The sequence below is a fragment of the Pteropus vampyrus genome, unplaced genomic scaffold (genome assembly GCF_000151845.1).
Source record: "Pteropus vampyrus isolate Shadow unplaced genomic scaffold, Pvam_2.0 Scaffold67, whole genome shotgun sequence".
Taxonomy (NCBI): Eukaryota; Metazoa; Chordata; class Mammalia; order Chiroptera; family Pteropodidae; genus Pteropus; species Pteropus vampyrus.
The window spans coordinates 2,531,826-2,539,129 of NW_011888848.1; positions in this window are offsets into that span (position 1 = coordinate 2,531,826).

Sequence of the window (7,304 nt, forward strand, 5' to 3'; positions counted from 1 at the left end):
ATATAGCCTATCTCCAAAACATATCTTAAATTTATTTACTCATTTATATCTTTATTATTAACTAACTCTCATCCTTTCATTCATCTATAATAATAGATTTCAATGATTTCTATTCCTGTTTCTCCATAATTCAATATTCATGCAGTAGCCAGAATGATCTTCTAAATAATAAAATGTCAGTTAAATGAACCCCAAATTCCTTACCCTGACTTACAAAGCATCACATGTTTTGGACTTTGCCTATCCCTTCTACTTTATTTTATTCCATTATTCCCTTGTTTCTTACTCTCCAACCATATTGAACTGACCAAACGTGTTCCCACTTTAGGGCTTTGTACTAACTGTCCCTTTTATATGAAACGTCTGTGATCACTGCATGGTTACTTCTCTTGTTCAACTGTATTCTTAGTACCTAGAAGCTCTCTTATTATACTGCAGGCATGGGACAAATATTTATTGAAAGAGTTAACAAAAATTGAATCCCTTAGTGATATGGAAGAGTAACATAATAGTCTGATGACACATAGTCGTGTACCTAAGACTTTTTTGAGGGTGAGATCGTTCCTTTGAAATTTTATTACATGATACTAAGAGTCTATTGATTTCTTATAAGAACCAGGCAAACACTTCCTTTTAAAATGGTTCTTTCTGCCTATAGCTAACTTCATACACAATGATGAACAGCTGAAAGCTATTTTTTAGAATCAAGAAGAAGACAAGGATGTCCACTTTCACCACTTTTATTTAACATAGTATTCAAAGTCCTAGTCACAGCAATCAGATGTGAAAAATAAATAAAAGGCATCCAAATTAGAAAGCAAGAAGTTAAACTGTCATTATTTGCAGATGAGATGATACTATATGTAGAGAACTCTAAAGATTCCACCAAAAACTTAGTACTGATAAATGAATTCGGCAAAGTAGCAAGATAGAAAATTAATATTCAGAAAATCACTTGCATTTTTATACATCATCAATGAACTATAAGAAAGAGATATTAAAATAATCCCATATATAATTGCATCAAAAATACCTAGGAATAAATGTAACCAAGGAGGTAAAAGATCTATACTCAGAAAATTATAAAACATTGAAAAAATAAATTGAAGAAGAAACAAATAAATAGAAGCATATATCATGCTCATGGATAGAAAGAATTAACACTGTTAAAATGTCCATACTACCCAAAGCCAACTATAGGTTTAATGCAATCCCCATCGAAATACCAATGGCATTTTGAACAGAACTAGAACGAATAATCCTAAAATTTATATGGAACCACAAAAGACCCCAAATAGCCACAGCAATCTTGGAAAAGAACATTTGAGGTATCATACTACATGATCTCAAATTACATGACAAGTCTACAGTAATTAAAACAGTGTAATACTAGCATAAAAACAGACACGTAGATCAATGGAACAAAGTAGCTCATAAATAAATCCATGCCTGAATAATCAGTTATACTATGACAAAGGAGGCAAGATTATACAATGGGATAAAGACAGTCTATTCAATAAATAGTGTTGGGAAAACTGGACAGATACATGAAAAAAAAATGAAAGTAATCCATTTTCTTACATCATATATAAGAATTAATTCAAAATGGATTAAAGACTTATATGTAAGATCTGAAAGCATAAAACTCATAGAAGAAACATAGGCAGTAAACTATTTGACATTGCTCTTAGTAATATTTTTTTGAATATGTCTCCTCATGCAAGGGATAAAAATATAAATATAAACAATAGGACTACATTAAACTAAAAAGTTTTTGTCCAGCAAAGGAAACCATCAGCAAACCAAAAGACAACCTACCAAATAGGAGAAGATATTCATCAATAATAAATCAGATAAAGGGTTAATATTTAAAATATATAAAGAAAGCACACAACTTAATACCAAAAACAACCCAATTATAAAATTGGCAAAGGACCTGAATAGACATTTCTTCAAAGAAGACATACAGATGGCCAACAGATACATGAGAAGATGTTCAACATCACTGATTGTCAGAGAAATGCAAATTAAAATCACAATGAAATATTACCTCATACCTGTCAGAATGGCTATCATCAATAAATCAACAAACAGTAAATGTTGGCAAGGACACGGAGAAAAGGGAACCCTCATGTGCTTTGGGTGGGATTGCAAATTTGTGCAGCTACTATGGAAAACAGTATGGAGGTTTCTCATGAAATAAAAAATAGAACTACCATATAATCCAGCAATTCCACTGTTGAGTATTTATCTGAAGAAATCCAAAACACTAATTTGAAAAGATATAAACACCTCTATGTTCATTATCGCATTGTTTACAATAGCCAAAATATAGAAGAAACATAAGTGTCCATTGATAGACAAACGGATAAAGAAGAAGTGGTACATATATATTACTTAGCCATTAAAAAGAATGAAATCTTGCCATTTGTGACAACATGGATGGGACTAGAGGGTATTATGCTAACTGAAATAAATCAGACAGAGAAAAACAAATACCATATGATTTCACTTATATGTGAAATCTAAAAAATAAAATAAATGAACAAAGAAAATGGAAACAAACTCAAAGATACAGAACCAAAATTGATGGTCTCCAGATGGAAGGGGAGTGGGAAGATTGGGTGAAAAAGGTGAAGGGATTAAGAAGTACAAATTGGCAGTGATAAAAACAGTCACAGGGATGTAAAGTACAGCATAGGGAATATAGTCAATAATATTGTAATAACTATATGTCAGATGGGTACTAGAGTTATCAAGATGATCACTTTGCAAGTTATGTAAATGTCATATCACTATGATATACATCTGAAACAAATATAATTTTATATATCAACTGTAATCAAAAAAAAGGTTCTGTTTATAGATTACATTTTCAGTTTCTATATTCTTATGGCATATTCTAAAGAAGTGCAGACCCTTTAGATAGGAGTATATAATAAGAGTAGATCAACTCAAATTAATCATAATGATCTCATTTCTTGCTTCCTATATATCTTTCTCATGGGTATAGTGTTCTTAGTAAGTAGAATTGAAGACGAATATTTGATAGGAGATTGAACTCTAGGATGTTTCTCACTCATTAAATCTTCCCCGTCTTCTAATTTTAAAGTTTCCAGAAATCAAGTGATATCTCACTTCATACTTCTTATTCACAAGTACCTTCTAAACCAGGTTTACCTGTCATTCTAATTTTATATACCTTTTTATTCATCTGCTACTGCAGAACATTTACCTCTGTGGTTTAGAATGAGTATGTGTGTGTGTATGTGTAGTTTATTTATTTTTTATGTGTAGTGTTAAAAATGGCAACTGATAATGTATTAATCTGGTGGTATTTGCCAGGATATCTGGAAGGTCAAAATTAACTTATTTCAAGTAAGTTCTAAAATGAAGTAGAAAGAAACTCAAAACATTTCTTAAAGTTGCAAGCCTAATGAGGCAGAATATAGCAAAGACATGAATAAAAAAATTGAATCTCTTCCCTCAGACCATGGCTTACCCTAGTCCAGTGGTCCCCAATCCCTGGGTTATAGACCGGTACCTGTGGCCTTTTAGGAACCAGGCCACACAACAGGAGGTGAGTGGTGGGCAAGCAAGCGAAGCTTCATTTGTATTTGCAGCCTTGCCCCGGCACTAGCATCACCATCTCAGCTCCACCTCAGATCATCAGGCATTAGATTCTCATTAGGAGCACCAGTCTTTGGTGCCAAAAAGGTTGGGGACCGCTGCCTAGTCTGTCAACCTTTGTGCATCAGATAGGAGCAAATCTGCTTTCAGTGCATTTTCGCAGTAAGCTTCAAATCAGTAGCTTGCACTTGATGGGTGTTGTCAAATGAAGGCTTTCTGGATTTTGATCCTGATGATTTATCTAAAGTATATGTTAAGTTTATAAAAAGTATATGTAGGTATTCAGTTTAATGTATCATTAATGTTTTAGAACATTAGATTTTAAACCCTGTTTAAGTTATCGATCATGTATAAGCTCTGTTATGTAAATTCCAGAAGAACTTCTGAGATCAAAGGAGATAGACCCAGCTATTTCTATGATAGGAGTGCAGATTTGTTGTCTGCAGACCCTAGCAATATTGTTTTGGATTGATAAGTGGATCCTTTTTTCATAAAACAACTTGTATGATGTCATGCAATACTAAATATGTTTTGATTGCTAAATTTATATATAAATGGAAATTACTTGAATATAACATTTCAGACTTGGAAATTTACAGAAATGCTTATTTGAAAAGAGAGCAAAATTATTCTCGTGAATTCTTTTAAGATAAATTGACATTTAAAAAGTCTGGGAAAGTTCAGTTTTCATGTCTGTGGTCTGCGCAAAGCTGCCTGTTGTATTTTGTTTCTCTTGCATAGATGAGATGATAATATATTTTATCCCAAATAAATGAAACCAAAAACTAAAGACTTTATAGAAGTTTATGCAAGTTCTGAGATACAGGAAATTAATGAGGATAGTTAAGTGTGGATGTGTTGCATGTTCTTTAACTAAATTGTCACTTCATTTGAATGGGTCCCTTTTTTTCTAGTCCTGGTTATTAAGGTGATGGTTCGATTCTACTGAATTCTAAACAGAAGGTAGAAGATAGTCAGCTAAAAGGAAAGGAAATAAGCTGATTCATTTAAGTGAAGAAAAAAAAATCTAATATCCCAACTGGGATGTTGCCCATTTCTACAGCCTCTGAGCAGCAGTATCAGTTGCTGTCAACAATATTTATGTGGAAAATTGAATTGACATAGTTAAATTGGTTCTGCAATATAATGAAGCAAAATAGCCTATCCAGGGCACTCAATACCATAATTAGCCAGAAGTCCAGACATAATATAAAACCCAGGAAGGAAACTTGAAAACACATAGGAAGGCATTTTGGAAGTGGAGTGAGACATAGTGTGAGAAAAGGAAGTTTTCAATATTTTTAAATTTACCATGATGATCTGCTTCTAGTAACATTTTCAAATTGGTTAAAAGAAAAAGGAGAAGTAAAAAATGATTTTGGAATCCTGCTTTTTCTTTCACCACTTTAGGACCAGGTAGATTTAATTCCTCCATATTTAATGAGTGGTGACCTAGAACATTTGGAACTGCATCTGGTACCTTGAAATGAACACTCTGGCGGATTGATGCTCCAAACATAGTCAGAGCTGCATCTGCTTCCCTGATGAAAAATTTATTTCTTCTCTCATCAAATAAGATTAAGATAACTAACAATCAAGATAATTAAAACCCCATGGACAAGCTAATTTGTTTTTAAACGATTACAACAAATGACTACATATTCACTAGAATTTCTTTTATCACTGACAAATAGAAATACAACTTCAAATTATGTCATCTTCTTTACATCATCTTTTCAGGGTCTCAGCTCTTGATTCCCTCTTTCATAACTTTATCCAGCGTATTTCTAAATTGTTGCTACTGTAGAGTGGTGATAAGTATATAATTAAAATATTATTTCCTTGCTAGAGAAATAAAGTCAGCCCATTTGTAATGCATGTGTGATTATGCATGCCAAGAATGTCAAACATACATAAGACATAAAATGCAGATGGATAGGCATGCACACAAATGTATACACATTTATTCTTCAATAAAAAATATACATTCTATATGTGTATATATATTATTTCTATTGCATTGTTTGTGTAATCTTTTCTACTTGGTATATTCTTTATAAATAAGTTATTAAAGGGCAAACTAAGAGGATTGTATTTATATACAAAAATAAACATGAATATTAATAGTAGTATACTTATAAAATAGGTTCTTTTAAATATAAAATTTATTAGTAAAGTTTTTTTTTTAGCTCAGACATATGGGGTAATATATTTATTTGAATTTTTTTTTAATTAAAAAGTTTTTTCAACTACAGTTGACATTCAATATTATGTTAGTTTCAGGTGTACAGCATAGTGGTTAGACATTTATATAACTTACAAAGTGATCCTCGCAATAAATCTAGTCACCACCTGGCACCATACGTAGTTATTACAATATTATTGACTATATTCCCTATGCTGTACTTTACATCATTGTGACTGTTTTGTAACTACTCACTTGTACTTCTTAATCTCTTTACCGTTTGCACCCTATTTATTTGAATTTAAAACAAATCCTTAGGGAATCTGACTTGGGGTACATATATATTTATCTTTAGTTAAATTATATCAACTATCATGGAAGGAAAGGTGAAATAATAAGCATGAGCTATGACAAAGCTTATAATTCTTATTGTCATGTTCTTAAAGCTAGTACAATGAAGGATGGATGCAATTCTCCATTTAAAATATTTTTGAATTGAAATATGCAGTAGTTGCATTGAGGCATATGATGCTACATCACAGTTTCAGAAACCTAAATCTTGATCCAATTTCTATCACTGTAGAGGTCACTTTATCTGCTGCCTTTTCCTTTCTTTCCTTTAATTTTATTTATCCTCTGTGATTTCACAGGCCCTTCTAATTACTGAAGGTTACGACTGAAGTAAATATAGCCTTTATTTTTCCCACTGGTACAGGCCATTTAAAAAACTCCAAAATCGTCCAACAAATCCTGCTGCTATACATCTCTCTCCTACAACCTTCTCCTACTTTTCTACTCAAATGCATTTGGAAATTGTATAAACCTAAAAAGGTAAAAAATACTCAGTTCCTTCCCTAAAGTAAAACAGACTTTATTTGAACCATTCTTGCATTCTTGTTCCTCTTGTAGAGATTTACTATTTAAAGAAATTAAAAACTAAATATGATGACAGGACTCACATTTACTGCAAGTTTGCTATACGTTAGGCATTTCACATGCAATTAACTGGGGTAATTATTTCAATGGTCCTGTAAGATGAAACTCAGAAAGTTCAAGTACTTGCAAACCTCATGAACAGTTCAGTTGATTTGCCAACTTGATAAGTCTGCTTGACTCTAAAACCTGTGCTTTGACCAGCAGAAAACCTGTAGCTTATAAAAGAACCATCAATGCTTAAAAACATACATTTAATAGAATTAAGAAACAGGTATCCAGGTTTTGAGTTTCTATTTAGAGTTGGAAAATGACTTAAACATTGACTTGCATCTTTGTTCTTCAAACATATAGAGCAGTGTTTCTCAACCTTGTTTTTTTCCCCCATTTTCACTCCTCTCAGGAGACATTTCAGAATTTTTCTTCTGACTGCTCCCCTTCCCATGAAATTGTAATATATCTGTATATATACTGTGATATTTTGGAGGGCCATGTAGCATTGTATCAATAATTCTTGCCCCCTTGGGGGGAAATATTGCTCCTGTGGAGGCTGTCT